This window comes from Schistocerca serialis, chromosome 6 (assembly GCF_023864345.2).
Source record: "Schistocerca serialis cubense isolate TAMUIC-IGC-003099 chromosome 6, iqSchSeri2.2, whole genome shotgun sequence".
Lineage (NCBI taxonomy): Eukaryota > Metazoa > Arthropoda > Insecta > Orthoptera > Acrididae > Schistocerca > Schistocerca serialis.
Window position 1 is genome coordinate 252,127,192 of NC_064643.1, and position 16,984 is coordinate 252,144,175.

The following is a 16,984-nucleotide window of genomic DNA, read 5'->3' on the forward strand; positions in this document are numbered from 1 at the left end:
TCAAATCGATACTCAAAGAAACCACGTAGCGCACCTTCCCTTGTCGACCGTATGCCGACGATCTGCTCCTCTAGGTTCGCTCGAGAGTGGAAACACGACATACAACTGAAGCAGTCATGACATACGGCGCAGCATCAGGCGGCTCGATGACCTTATTAATCTGCAGCGCTAACCTGGCGGGAACGATAACTGGGGCTCACTGCGTACGTAATGTTGTTAGACCCGTCCCTTTGCCGCTCTTGTAATAGGAATGGTATGTGTTCTAACACGATAATACTCGCCCACACACTGCCAGCGAAACTCAATATGCTCTGCAAGACGCGCAGCAACCACCCCTGCCAGCATGGTCTCCAGACTCGTCTCCAATCGATCACGTGTAGGATATGATTGGACGAGAAGTGATACGTACGACATGTCAACCATCAACTCTTGCAGAACTACGTGAACAGGCCGAGCTGGTATCCCAGAACAGTATTCGCCATCTGATCGATCGACGAAATTTCAGAGTCAGCATCTGCATTGCCGCCCCTGGGCTACACTACGCAGTAATATGGACGTTCTAGCATGAGTCGATACCTGGTACCTCACAACCACTTGTGCTACTGATCCATAAAAGTAGTCATTTCATGCACCCCACATTCACAACAGATCTTGAGTGAATTGGAATTACCTAATACAGAATTCAAATTTTTTTTTAGCCGCTTATTTCCCGGACCAAATTTTTGCCCACACTGTATTTGACACAGAGAAAAAGACTATTACCAAAAGAGGTCCTTTACACCTCACTCTCGTACTCTTATCATTATGCGCAGTTTTGTGGACGTTGAACTGTCGAATCTTCGTTTTTAAACTGTCTGGTGTAGTTAGTCGGATCGTCTTCTGTAATACGGTCTGATAATGCAACCACTTGCTAGTATGTTCCAAATAATAGTACGTATTAAGGCGGCAGCCATGAGACTGGCACCATCGGGTTTGGAGGCTCGGTGGCGCACCAGTGTCCAGCGCTGCTGGCACCACGCCAGCTGGGCTGCGCGGCAGATGAGTGGCGCTCGTAAAGCCAGCAGGCAGATGGCGCCGCGTCACGACACAAGTGCTGCCGTCCCGTGCTGCCACGTCTTTCTCCCTCACTTTAATAGGCCGGCCCGTCTCGGCGTTTTTGTTCCTCGTTTCATGACAATGGAATGTCGGCTTTAATTTATCTCTTCAGCTCGACGCGGAAGCTTCTTAGATATCTCCGCGTTTCCTCGTTCCATCGTATTTCACAGAGAACGCCCGAAAAGCAAAATGAAGCAATTCTGAAACAACGAATGGTTTTGCGACTTTTCTTTCCATTGTGTGGAGTCACAAATCTCTGGACATAGCGAGATGAGAAAAGTTCATGTTGACGCCATTAAACATCTGATACGCTCATATTTTTTTTTGCAAACGACGTCACAGATAGCAACTTACAGAGATCGTAAATTATCAACACACTGTAATATTGTATATAAGTTTTATCCCAAACTCCTACATGGTGGGACTGTGTAATTGAAGATGTACGAATAAGGATATGTGAAATGAACTTCAGTGGTGACAGCGGATGTAATTTTAGAAGTGTGTGGAAGTGAACTCTCACTGCAGAGAAGAGGCAGACATATTAGTCTCAATATTTATGCTGTTACGGGAGACGGTGTCACCATCTGCGACATCAATCCGTCTATGGGCTATATAAGGCCGCCACAGCAGTAATTTAGAAAAATCAACACTTCACGCCGTTCTATAACATATATACACTCACACCACATAAAACATTTTTACACGCACACACTATATTTTAATATTTGGCTGGGACAAACTTCTCATCGAAGTCTTCAGATCGATCTAAAATGTCGTTCAGTGTGTGACAATCGTTACACATTGTTATATTCTTAGAGCTAAGTAGCTGATAGCTGTCACACAGACACTTCGGTCTCATGTTATATTAGAAGTGATATCTTGTATACATCCACTGATGGCCAATGCAACTATCATTGAAGTTTATTGCTTCTACATTTGTGAGGCAATATGGGCACTGTAGTAACACTTAATTCATGATTAACCTTGTTAGCTTACATAAATAATTACGATTTCTCTTTTTAGGCGACTTAGCTCTAAGGATACCAAGATGTGTAAAGACCGTCACATGTTGAAAAATATTTTAGATTGATCTGAGGTTGGCTCGACAGCGAGCCGAAACCGGTAATCAGTAAGGATAATTTAAGATCTTGGTGCAGGATTTTTATGCTGTAATGTTTTGTTATAGGAGTTTAATTTTATATATTCAGTGTCATATCGACAGAAATGTATATCACATTTCACAGTCACAAGAGGCGGCGGCAGACTTAACATCAGAAAATTTTTTTTAAAATAAGAATTGTAAAACTACGTGCATTTCTTCGGAAATGAATAATGATAATGATAATAACTGTGTTACTTTCGTGGCAAGGTATAATCGAGATATTATATAGAGTGAAATTATTTATCGATAAAACAACGCGCGTTTCGCAGTTAAGACACACACCTGATGGATGAACATACTTTGAATAACGTACACAGTATTTTTGGTGCGCGCTCGAAAGCATCGTTAAATGAATGTTCATGTCATCATCATTCTTTGTTGTTGTTATTGTTGTGGTCTTCAGTCCTGAGACTGGTTTGATGCAGCTCTCCATGCTACTTTATCCTGTGCAAGCTTCTTCGTCTCCCAGTACCTACTGCAACCTACATCCTTCTGAATCTGCTTAGTGTATTCATCTCTTGGTCTCCCTCTACGATTTTTACCCTCCACGCTGCCCTCCAATGCTAAATTTGTGATCCCTTGATGCCTCAAAACATATCCTACCAACCGATCCCTTCTTCTAGTCAAGTTGTGCCACAAACTTCTCTTCTCCCCAATCCTATTCAATACCTCCTCATTAGTTATGTGATCTACCCACCTTATTTCAGCATTCTTCTGTAGCACCACATATCTAAAGCTTCTATTCTCTTCTTGTCCATACTAGTTATCGTCCATGTTTCACTTCCATACATGGCTACACTCAATACAAATACTTTCAGAAACGACTTCCTGACACTCAAATCTATACTCGATGTTAACAATATCCTCTTCTTCAGAAACGATTTCCTTGCCATTGCCAGTCTACATTTTATATCCTCTCTACTTCGACCATCATCAGTTATTTTACTCCCTAAATAGCAAAACTCCTTTACTACTTTCAGTGTCTCATTTCCTAATCTAATTCCCTCAGCATCACCCGATTTAATTTGACTACATTCCATTATCCTCGTTTTGCTTTTGTTGATGTTCATCTTATATCCTCCTTTCAAGACACTGTCCATTCCGTTCAACTGCTCTTCCAGGTCCTTTGCTGTCTCTGACAATTACAATGTCATCGGCGAACCTCAAAGTTTTTACTTCTTCTCCATGATTTTTAATACCTACTCCGAATTTTTCTTTTGTTTCCTTTACTGCTTGCTCAATATACAGATTGAATAACATCGGGGAGAGGCTACAACCCTGTCTCACTCCTTTCCCAACCACTGCTTCCCTTTCATGCCCCTCGACTCTTATAACTGCCATCTGGTTTCTATACAAATTGCAAATAGCCCTTCGCTCCCTGTATTTTACCCCTGCCGCCTTTAGAATGTGAAAGAGAGTATTCAAGTCAACATTGTCAAAAGCTTTCTCTAAGTCTACAAATGCTAGAAACGTAGGTTTGCCTTTCCTTAATCTTTCTTCTAAGATAAGTCGTAAGATTAGTATTGCCTCACGTGTTCCAACATTTCTACGGAATCCAAACTGATCTTCCCAGAGGTCCGCTTCTACCAGTTTTTCCATTCGTCTGTAAAGAATTCACGTTAGTATTTTGCAGCTGTGACTTATTAAACTGATAGTTCGGTAATTTTCACATCTGTCAACACCTGCTTTCTTTGGGATTGGAATTATTATATTCTTCTTGAAGTCTGAGGGTATTTCACCTGTCTCATACATCTTGCTCACCAGATGGTAGGGTTTTGTCAGGACTGGCTCTCCCAAGGCCGTCAGTAGTTATAATGGAATGTTGTCTACTCCCGGGGCCTTGTTTCGACTCAGGTCTCTCAGTGCTCTGTCAAACTCTTCACGCAGTATCGTATTTCCCATTTCATCTTCATCTACATCCTCTTCCATTTCCATAATATTGTCCTCAAGTACATCGCCCTTGTATAAACCCTCTATATACTCCTTCCACCTTTCTGCCTTCCCTTCTTTGCTTAGAACTGGGTTTCCATCTGAGCTCTTGATATTCATACAAGTGGTTCTCTTCTCTCCAAAGGTCTCTTTAATTTTTCTGTAGGCAGTATCTATCTTACCCCTAGTGAGGCAAGCCTCTACATCCTTACATTTGTCCTCTAGCCATCCCTGCTTAGCCATTTTGCACTTCCTGTCGATCTCATTTTTGAGACGTTTGTATTCCTTTTTGCCTGCTTCATTTACTGCATTTTTATATTTTCTCCTTTCATCAATTAAATTCAATATTTCTTCTGTTACCCAAGGATTTCTATTAGCCCTCGTCTTTTTACCTACTTGATCGTCTGCTGCTTTTACTACTTCATCCCTCAGAACTACCCATTCTTCTTCTACTGTATTTCTTTCCCCCATTCCTGTCAATTGTTCCCTTATGCTCTCCCTGAAACTCTCTACAACCACTCGTTCTTTCAGATTATACAGGTCCCATCTCCTTAAATTCCCACCTTTTTGCAGTTTCTTCAGTTTCAATCTGCAGTTCATAACCAAGAGATTGTGGTCAGAATCCATATCTGCCCCTGGAAATGTCTTACAATTTAAAACCTGGTTCCTAAATCTCTGTCTTACCATTATATAATGTATCTGATTCCTTTTAGTATCTCCAGGATTCTTCCAGGTATACAACCTTCTTTTATGATTCTTGAACCAAGTGTTAGCTATGATTAAGTTGTGCTCTGTGCAAAATTCTACAAGGCGGCTTCCTCTTTCATTTCTTCCCCCCAATCCATATTCACCTGCTATGTTTCCTTCTCTCCGTTTTCCTACTGACGAATTCCAGTCACGCATGACTATTAAATTTTCGTCTCCCTTCACTACCTGAATAATTTCTTTTATCTCGTCATACATTTCATCAATTTCTTCATCATCTGCAGAGCTAGTTGGCATATAAACTTGTACTACTGTAGTAGGCATGGGCTTTGTGTCTATCTTGGCCACAATAATGCGTTCACTATGCTGTTTGTAGTAGCTAACCCGCACTCCTATTTTTTATTCATTATTAAACCTACTCCTTCATTACCTCTATTTGATTTTGTATTTATAACCCTGTAATCACCTGACCAAATGTCTTGTTCCTCCTGCCACCGAACTTCACTAATTCCCACTATATCTAACTTTAACCTATCCATTTCCCTTTTTAAATTTTCTAACCTACCTGCCCGATTAAGGGATCTGACATTCCACGCTCCGATCCGTAGAACGCCAGTTTTCTTTCTCCTGATAACGACGTCCTCTTGAGTAGTCCCCGCCCGGAGATCCGAATGGGGGACTATTTTACCTCCGGAATATTTTATCCAAGAGGACGCCATCATCATTTAATCATACAGTAAAGCTGCATGTCCTCGGGAAAAATTACGGCTGTAGTTTCCCCTTGCTTTCAGCCGTTCGCAGTACCAGCACAGCAAGACCGTTTTGGTTAATGTTACAAGGCCAGATCAGTCAATCATCCAGACTGTTGCCCATGCAACTACTGATAAGGCTGCTGCCCCTCTTCAGGAACCATATGTTTGTCTGGCCTCTCAACAGATACCCCTCCGTTGTGGTTGCACCTACGGTACGGCCATCTGCATCGCTGAGGCACGCAAGCCTCCCCACCAACGGCAAGGTCCATGGTTCATGGGGGGTCATCATTCTTACTCTTGTAATATTCAATGTATATGCGCTTTGAATAACGCATTGGCCTACTGTATGGGCGCCGTGCGGATGAATGTACACTGTGCATTTGAAAATAACAGCTTAGTCCCGTCGAAACTAGTAATTCAGTGTGTCTACAAGCGATAAATAAATGTAATCGCAAACCTTATTTTATTTCGATTACATATTGCCAAAACTCTCGTGCTACACTATTATTATTAGTGTTCCTTTCCGAAGAAACGTGATTCACCGTCCTGACACATGCGTTTGGTGCTACCGTCGGGAACTTCCACGACTTTCTCCCTTGCCCTAATAGGCATTCTTTCCTCGGCCTTTCTGCTCCTCACTCCATAAAAAGTAACGTCGGTTTTAATATTTATCTTTTCTGTCCGACGTGGAAGCTCCTTAGAGATTTTCGTCGTAATTTACAGCTAAAGCCGGAGACGAAAATGAAATGGACATTTTTTTTATCGATATAGTAATATTTCCAACATAAAGTGCTAATAATAAATGCCGAGCGTCGAATGTAGTACGTGCAGACTTGTAGTCCAAAGCTTCAACCAGCTGGAGCTGTCGTGTGGCACTCAACTAGCTCGTAGAACTTTCAGTCTCGATTTCTTGAAATCTTTTGAGGCCTAGTTCATACTACAGCAGCATTCGTTGGTTTTCAGTTTATTCTAGAATCGAATGAAAATTACCGATATCGGTTATTTTTTCTGTGTACACTTCATGACAAGACAGGAGGACAGTCGTGTGAACAAGAGCTGGAATGCAAGCGAGTGGAAGAGGTACTGCGGTGTAGCGGACCAGAAAAGGAGTTAGAGACTGCTCTAACATACATTAAGGAAATGGTTGGTTGGTTGATTCGTGAGAGGAGACCAAACAGTGAGGTCATCAGTACCATCGGATTAGGGATATATGGGAAAGGAATTCGACAGTGCCCTTTCAAAGGAACCATCATGGTATTTGCCTGAAGCGATTTAGGAAAATCACGGAAAACATAAATCAGGGTGGCTGAACGCGGGTTTGAACCTTCGTCCTCGCTAATCCGAGTCCAGTGTGCTAACCACTGCGCCACCTAGCTCTGTTAAGAAAATGTAAGCGGGTTCATTTTAGAAGCTTAGCGATGTGAAACGTAGCTTCACTGTTACGTAGACGTTCACAGATCTTTAGAGTAATTGCAGACACAAGTGTAAATTAGGAATAACACATTTCATCATAATACCATATTTCATCATAATACATCATTCGTCCTCTCTACTTCTACACACAAAAAACAGTTAGAAAATGCATCACCTTAAGTTTCTTCATTTTCAGTATCCGCGTCTGTTTAACTTCCTCTGGCAGTGTCAGTTGCTGCAGTGTCATCTTCAGTTGCGGAATCAGTATTACTTCCATCACAATGATTATCATTATACGAGTGTGTGCCACTTCTCACACTTATGATCACCTATAACGTTTTGCACAGTAAACCTAGATTGCAAATACATTGATCTTCAGCTTCCTTTACATGTGCACAGTGGTTCTTCCAGTCTTCTTTTGTTATGGAAGCAATTTATTCATCTATACGTTTTAACAACCTGCTGATATTGAATTTCACATTATTTTCAGAAGAGTCTATACTTGGTGGTTTGAAGGAACACATAAGCTCTTTGAAGATGTCCGGTTAAAATAATGTCTGTCTTATGAGAGACTTGGCCTCGATTGTTCATTTTGACCAGAGACTACAAATGGTATCTGAGAATGTTCTTGTGGTAATGGCATCTTTTCGCCCTTCGTGGTGTTAGACATTGGAGCACGAGTCAGTTGCTATATCTGGCAAGGAGCATTATCTATAATGAGAATAGTATTGGGTAATAGAGTAGATATTAATCTCTCCCTGAGCCACTTTTCATAATTTGAGAGGTCCACGTCATTGCGACAATTCCCTGATTTGTGGCCGGATTCAAACCTTACATAATCATTATGTGCAAAATCATCCACCTCACCATCGTTTTTGACGTCTATACTACTTCCTTTCGAAGCAGTTTCCAGTAAACACTCTAGTTATTGATCGCTCCATCCGTACGCTGCTGTGTGGCAAGGGTGAACACCACATTCACGTTTGTTCTCTCGGATACTTTTTATATAAGCAGTGCGTTTTAGCCTGATCCTTCTTTGTTGCTGGAGAACTTACAAGTTATCCGCCGCACTCAGCCATCAAAATCCTAGAGTACGAAGAATTTTGCGACGTGTCCTTATACATCCTTCAAAATTTGTTCAACCCTGTAACTTATTACGAATATCCTTTAAAGTGGTCTTCTTTCACTTGTAATGTAGAATTTGTTCATCACACCGCCGGCGAATGACTTGCTCATTAAAATTTCCTGAAGAGGCCTTCCAAAATCGACTGCGCCTTTACTTAAGAGGTATTGCATATCTCGCGGATCCCCTGCTTGGACTCTCTCTAGATTCGCCGAACTGAAATAAACATCCCACATGCTTCGGAAATTCATTTCAGTATGGGTTTTAGTTTCAATGGAGGACCTAACGCAGCTTCTGTCATCATAACCTGATAAACATTTTCAACTACTTCGCATGTTTGACTATGAAGAACTTTGCATTTCAATTCACTATGTACTGGTGGAATCTTTGAATGTTTTCTCCCAGACTGTTAGGGCTAGTGGACAGTTCCACCTGGCTCTAAGAAAATTACTTCCGACGCTGGCTGTCGGATGAGCGGTGTCTATTGCGCATCACGTCTACCGTGTTCACACCTGTTTGTGTGAACAGTTCGTTATCCTTGTAAGGCACAGAAACAACAGTTCCAACATGCACAGAGATGAAAAAAATACTGTGATAGCGATATGTACATAGAAAGATTGCTGTAGTATTGCGTACACAGGGTAAAAAAATTTTAGTGAATTGGCGGATTTGTCACTAGTACTCAGGTGATATACGTGTAAAGGTTTCCCTAGTGACTGTAGTCGCACGACGGAAGTTACAATGCATTGAACATGGAACAGTAGCGGGAGCTATCGGCATGGAGTATTCCATTTTGTAAATTGTTGTGGAATGCAATATTCAGAGATCCACAGTGTCGAGAGTGTACGGAGAATATTAAACTTCAGACATTACCTCTCACCAGGGAAATGCTATTCCTTCGCTTAAAGATCAAGAGCAGCGGCGTTTTCTCAATGCTAACAGACTAGAAGTACTGCCAGAATTAACAGCAAAAATCAATGTGGGACCTATGACTAACGTATTGCTTAGGACAACGCAGCGAAATTTGCTGACATGGGCTATGGCAGCAGACGACCGATGAGACTACTTTCGCTAACAGCACGACACCGCCTGCACCGCCCCTCCTGGGGTCGTGACCATATCGGTTGGAGTCTAGACGAAACCGTTGTATGACCATACGAAGTCCCGACTGCAGTTAGTAAGAGCAGGCTGGTAAGGTTCGAGTGTGGTGCACACCCCAATAGGCCAAGGACCCATGTTGTCTACAAGGCACTGTGGAAGCTGGTAATGGCTCCATAATGGTGGTTATATGGAATGCAGTATGTCTTCTGGTCGAGTTGAACCGATCATTGACTAGAAATGGTTGTATTCTGCTACTTGGAGACTATTTGCAGCAATTCATGAGCTTCACATTCCCAAACAGGGATGAAATTTTTATGTATGACAAAGCGCCATTTCGCAAGGAAACAATTGTTCGCGATTTATTTGAAGAACATTCTGATCAATTCGAGCGAATGTACTTGCCAACCAGATCGACCGACACGAATCCCATCGAAAATTCATGGGACACAATCGAGAGGTCAGTTCGTTTACAAAATCTTGCAAACTTTCGCAGTTATGGACTGCTATACAGGCAGCATACCTCAATATTCCTCTAGGAGGACTTTCATCGTCTTTCTGAGCTCATGCTACGTTGCAGTAAGTCCGACAAAAGGAGGCCCGACAAGATATTAGGAAGTATCCCATGACTCTGTCACCCCAGTGTATTATTCCATAAGAACGTGTAACTACACTGAAGAAAGTGCAGTACCGTTAGGAAAATGACATCAAAGGATATAGTAACGACGTGAACATATAAACAATTCAAAGGTCACTGAACTGAGATCAGCACCTTGAGGATTTTAATATTGTGCTGAACCATGTCTCTTGGAGGGACAGGTAGCCACGGGAAGGGCGTTCTATTACAAAGGCGAAAATTTTTTGCCGGATCGGGAGCTAATCCAGATTCTGTGCTTAGCACGAGCGCTCCCTTACCGTTAAGCTATCCGAGCACGACTCACGGCCAGACCCAAACTTATAAATGTCCTCCATCATGTGCCCACTATCCGCACTAGTACATCTATTATGTACATTCCCGTATAGGGGAAAACGTTGCTTGCCAGTTGTCGGCGGAGTCATCGTCTGTGCATTGCATTGTCTGTTTTGTTTAAAAATACGGTGCAGTGTTCCTGCGGACAAGCATGCACGTCGTAATAGTACACAAACTGACAACTGCGTAGATATCTAAAATTTCCTGCAATAGAAACTAAATGATATCATAATAATGGCTATCGGCGGTGGCTAAGCATCTCAAGACCGCGGAGCATCCGTTGGGTAGCCTCGGAGACAGCATGAGTGTATTGCACTTTGAAGAAAAACGTTAGTTTCTGAAAAATTTATGGAGAGTTGAGAATTTTTGGTCTATATTAGAGGAAAGTATCACCGTGGTAAATGAGCAGCATTTATGGGCCCACTTTAGAGATGCCCCCTTGAGAAACAGCCACCAACTTATCCTACATAACGGCATTAGATTTTAACATGTCCTGTTGGTCGTTGTATATGGGTGTATGCATTTCAACCGAACTACAGCATTTTTTAGGATTTGCTAGGACTTGAAGTACTGTTAAAAGATTTTACGATAGACCATAGCATTCCTGGGGGCTGTGGTACATGCATTGTACGATAATATCGTCTTTCATAGATGAAGGCAGCTGCTTTTAGTTCACAACTGTGCCTTGTGAGAACATTATGCGCCCACATGAGATATTCGTGGAAGATTTTTATGTTTGACAGTGCATGTCTGTGGCCGAGTTTTACTTTTCACAATGTCTAATGACATAGAACCTTTGAAGTATGTTATAAACCAAGACAATACAGTAATTTACATGTATTTTCTCCTTGTTTTATACCAGTTGATAACGAGTAACGAAGTGTCAATACGTGGTAAGTACATATTGAAGAGCCAAAGGAACTGGTAAACGTGCCTAATATTATGTAAGGCCCAAGCGAGAAAGCAGAAGTGCCGGAACACGACGTGGCATGGACTCGACTAATGTCTGAAGTAGTACCGGAGGGAATTGACACCATGAATCCTGCAAGGCTGTCCATATATCCGAAAGAGAACGAGAACGGTGCAAGGCATCCCAGATATACTCAATAATTTTCATAACTGGTGAGTTTGGTAGGCAGCGGAAGTGTTTAAACTTAGAAGAGTGTCCTGTAGCAATTCTGGACTTGTGGGGTGTCACACTGTCCTGCTGGAATTGCATGGAATGAACCAGTCTCATGTACGTTGTGCCAGACATGTACCAGCTGTTTTCCAGCGGAGGTGCTAGAGCGACTTTGTAGTAAACGATTGTCCTTTGCAAGTCACTTTTTGTGTCTTGAAACTTGTCACAATGGATGATCTAAAATCTGTCACAGTTGTTAAGTAATGCAGAAGGTGTCGTCTCTTATTGTCACACCTAGCAAAATCTGTGATAAAATTTCAATGATGACAGTAGAACGTGACACAAACGTCTTCTGTGACTTCAGACAGAATTTTACTGTGATTATTTGAAAAGTGACGTTAGCATTTACACAACAGTAAATAAGAATAACGAGATCCTTAATGCGGGTGCCTATTATTTCAGTAGTATCTGGGAACGATGGACACTGTACAGAAGAGTTGCAATAATGACTAGCGCGTGCGTGAGTGAACTGAATTAACCGTCACGATTGAATTTTTAATTGAAAATTTGGAGGGGCTCTGATTTAATCTGACAGGACGAATGTCGTGGGGAAATGACGGTGATGTATGGATTATTTTGATGTTTCCTATTGATATACCCATTGTCCTTGCTGGTTGCCCTAAAGAAAGTCATAAACTGTGTACGGCAGGACAATAAGAGTCTAAAATGACACTATAATTTCTATTGAGAGCGAAGAATCAAAATGAGGCACCCTGATGGTTTAATTGCTACATTATTTCCTAAGATACTCACGCTAAGAATAACATGTTTGTCACGTATGGCGCAAATCAATAAACTTCTATTCTGATTTCAACATATTTAAGTTTTTGCCAACTTGATACAAGTTGGGCAAAAGATTTCATTTTCTAACGCCAAATCTCGATGGCTTCTTCTTTAGCGGAGATCGAATGGCTCCCGTATTTACAAATCCTCACTTGAACATGACTCATTTTCCTCATAAAATTTCATGAATAACATAACCAACTATCTGTCTGTGGAATAAACACGATGCCAAGAAAGGACGGACTTATTGTCAAATACCTGCCACTTTAATTCAGAAAGACTGTTAATCGGCCAGTTTGATCAGTACATGACAGTCTAACTGGCGCCCACCAGTATCCGTCTATAGATTTACAAGAAACGTCTGTATTATATGCATTCTTAAACAGTTGGAAGCTACCATTCTAAAGATATTTCAGTACTCTTCTCTTGCATCCATTAGACCTCCACCTCAGGTTTGCAGAGAGCAGCAGTCATCAGTCTTCTGACTGGTTTGAAGCGGCCCGCCACGAATTCCTCTCTTGTGTCAACCTCTTCATTTCAGAGTGGCACTTGCAACCTACGTCCTCAATTATTTGCTGGATGTATTCCTATCTCTGTCGTCCTCTACAGCTTTTTCCCTCTACACCTCCCTCTTATGGCACGGAAGTCATTCTCTAATGTCTCAACAGATGTCCCTTCTCCATGTCAGTGTTTCCCACGTATTCCTTTTGTCTCCAGTTCTGCGGAGAAACTCTTCATTACTTACCCTCTCAGTCCACGTAATTTTCAACATTGGTCTGTAGCACCAAATCTCATGTGCTTCGATTCCCTTCTGCTCCGGTTTCCCAACAGCCCATGTTTCACAACGATGCAATGCTTTTCTAGAAACGTACTGCAAACCTAGGTTCTCAGAAATTGTTTCCTCAAATTGAGACTTTTGTTTGATGCTAGTAGACTTGCATTGCTCAGGAATTTCCTTTCTTGCCAGTGCTAGTCTGCTTTTGATGTCGCCTTGCTCCGTCCGTCGTTAGTTACTTTGCTACCTAGGTAATAGAATTACTTAACGTCATCTACATCGTGACCATTAATCCCGATGTTAAGTTTCTCGTTGTTCTCCTTTCTGCTGCTTCTCATTATTGTTGTCTCTCTTCTATTAACTCTAAATTTACATTCAGTGTCATTAGAATGTTCATTCCATTCAGCACATCTTGTAATGCTTCTTCACATTCACTCAGGATAGCAATGTCATCAGCGAATCGTATCATTGATATCTTTTCGCTTTAATTTTTAATTCCACTCCTGAAACTTTGTTTTATTTCCATCATTTATTCTTCGATGTACAGATTGAACAGTAGCAGAGAAAAGCTACAGCCCTATCTTACACCGTTTTTAAACCGAGCACTTCTTTCTTGGTCGTCCGCTCTTGTTATTCCCTCTTCACTCTTATAGGTATTGTATGTCATACGTCTCTTCCTATAGCTTACCCGTACTACTCGCGGAATTTCGAACATCTCGCACCATTTTGCATTGTCGAAAGTTTTTCACAGCTCAACCAATCCCATGAACGTGTCTTGATTTTTCTTTAGTCTTTCTTCCACTATCAACCGCAACGTCAGGATTGCCTCTCTGGTACCTTTACATTTCCTAAAGCCAAACTGAATGTCATCTAACACATCCTCAATTTTCTTTTCCATTCTTCTGTATATTATTCTTGTCAGTAATTTGGAAGCATGAGCTGTTAAGCCGAGTGGTATTTTTCCAAAAGTCTGACGGTATGTCGTCAGATTGATCCATTCTTACACAAACGTAAGTAGTCGTTTTGTTGCTACTTCCACAATGATTTTAAAAATTCTGTTCGAATGTTATGTATCCTTCTCCCTTATTGGATCTTAAGTGCTCCAAATAACTTTTAAATTTTGATCGCAATATTGGATTCCCTACCTCTTCTAAATTGACTCTTGTTTCTTCTTCTATTACAACAGACAAATCTTCTCCCTCATTGACACCTTCAATTTGTACTGTTTTCACATATCCGTTCTCCTTTCTGCGTTTGACAGTGGATTTCCCGGTGTACACTTGCTTTAATTTCATATAATGTTGTTTTGACTTTCCTCTACGCTCAGTCAGTCCTTCCAACAATCATTTATCGTTAGATTTCTTCACATTTTCACGGAGCCATTTCGTCTTAGCTTCCCGGCACTTCCTATTTTATTTCATTCGTCTGCCACTTGAATTTCAGTATACCTGAATTTCCGTTAGTACTTTTGTGCTTCTTTCTTTTATCGATCAACTGCAGTATTTCTTTTGTTGACCATGGTTTCTTTGCAGTTGTCTTCTTTGTGCGTATGTTTTCCTTTCCTGCTTCTGTCATTGCCCTTTTAAGAGATGTCCATTCCTCTTCAGCTGTACTGCCTACTCAGCTTTCTCCTTACTGCTGTATGTACAACCTCAAAGAACTTGAAGCGTATCTCCTCATTCCTTAGGGCTTCCGTATCCCACCTCTTTTCGTATTGATTTCTCCTGACTAAACTTCAACCCACTCTTTATCACTACTATATTGCTACCTGAGTGTCCACCCCAATAGCTGAACGGTCAGCGCGTTGGTGTGCCACGCACTGGGGGCCAGGTTCGATTTCCGGCTGGGGTGGGAGATTTTCTTCCCTCAGGGTCTGGGTGTTGTGCTGTTCTCATCATCATTTCATTCCCACTGTCGGCGCGCAAGTAGCCCAATGTGGCGTCACACTCAATAAGACGGCCGAGCTTCCCGCCTGGGAACTCCTGGCCACTGTCGCCATACGATCATTTTTCTTTGTAACATGAGTCTATATCTGCTTCTTGGTACGGCTTACAATGCAGTATCTGATGTCGGAATATTTGCCTGACCATGATGCAGTCTAACTGAACATACCCTGCCTATTCCTAGTATTCCTCCTCCTCTTGTGATTGTTGAACAGAGTATTCGCTGTTACTAGCTGAAACTCAATTAGTCTTTCTCCTCTCTCATTCCTTGTCCCAAGATCATATTCTCCCGTAAACGTTTCTTCTACTCCTTCCCCTAAAGCTGCACTCCAGTTCCTCATTGACTATTAGGTTTATGTGCGGAGAGCATGCATAGGCATTAATACTGGCCTTTCAGTTCTCATTCTTTTTGGCATTGGAAAATCGTTTATCCTAAAATTATATTTCACTTTCTTCGGTTATCTGTGCAGCATGAAGTGAGGTCACTATCTTGTAATCTACTTAAGTAAGTTATTTCGAAAGAAAATTGCTTGAATTCGCTATGGCAAATGATACTATACGATGCCTATTATCTTATTTCTGCAGAACGCACCTGCAACTTCTCGTTCCGAATTAATCCATTCCTGCCCCAGTTCTGTATGCCAGACAAACTTAAGCAATCCACAATAACAAGTAGATTACAGGACGGAAGCTGCAGTGCTGAGCAGCGTAGTAGTCTTTGGTCGTTTAGTATGGTAGTTGTCTACTTACATAGTAGAATGTAGCACATACTTACTTTATGGTGATAGTGGCGACCCGCTGTAACGAGACATCAAAACCGTTAGCTGTCATCTTGAGCTATAATCACTCAACAGCTCACGGTGATTGAACCAAGCTGGTTCCAAGGCGAACCCATTTAGAAACATGCCATATCACACGCGCTTTACATGTGTTGTATGGACATGAGGTTAAGTAAAGGGTCACACAGGCACAAATCATTCTGAAATCTATTTGTGCTGGATAGGGCGGAGCATTGTCTTGGTGAAGATGTAGACTGCATGTGGTTTGCTGCAACCAACAAACTTCATGTAGTGTATGATGAAAACGGTATATAGTTCCTGTTCTTAGTAACATTTCCCACAAGCAAATATGTACACCAACTACTCTGAATGGTGCCTGACTGCTAGGGGAAATCATTGCCTCACGTGTTTCACGAAATTGCCGCACACAGTCCACTACGTAAAGCAACGTTAACTGCGACTCATCAGTCCATTCCAACGGATCTTCTTCATCGTACATTACAACATTAAACGTCACAATGACTGTATGATGTCTTTCCTAACGTCATTCACTTCTGGTCCTGAAATTTCTTCGAATCCTTTCCCCAATTAATTTCGTTAGCTCTAGGCTAACTGTCGCTGTTTTAATGGTTGATTAATTTTTCAGATGTGGTGTTCGCAGGAATGGCGGTACTACTATTATAAAATTTTTGAAGCATAAATTTTTCGCAGCATTCAGTTAACAACAGCCAAACGGCCCAGACTGCAGTACTGAGTCTTATGAATAAAACGCTGTCACAGTAAAACGCGACCATTATTGAAGTTGACACAATTTATGTCTATCTACTGCCGTATTGCTAGAAGTACACTTGTTTGAGCCTTTCTTTTTCACGCTAGTAGTGGATTACCATTCGCTTATTTTCATAAACTGTTTACAATAAAGCCTGTGACATGATCGATGCGCGACATTTCATTATTTTTATCCTAATTCCTTGGCTATTTTTGAGGAAAGTCCAAGGCTTGATTTAGGCAGTGGCTGAAAATTATCTCGTTAGGAACGAGGTTTCCTCTGTGCTCGATCTGTAATCTGGTTTCACCACAGGCGGTTAGTCACAGAGGCTCTAGAGAAGGGAAATGCCGGTCACAAAAGTTCGTGGAAGTGGTTGGAGTTAGCCCCTGCTGAACGCTTTGGCAGTGGATGAAGCTTTCTCCTTTGAAGGCAACTGCCGCTAAGCCACTACACGCCTATAGAGTATAATTCTGATAGACGCATGCGTCTATGCCTGTATTCCTATCTC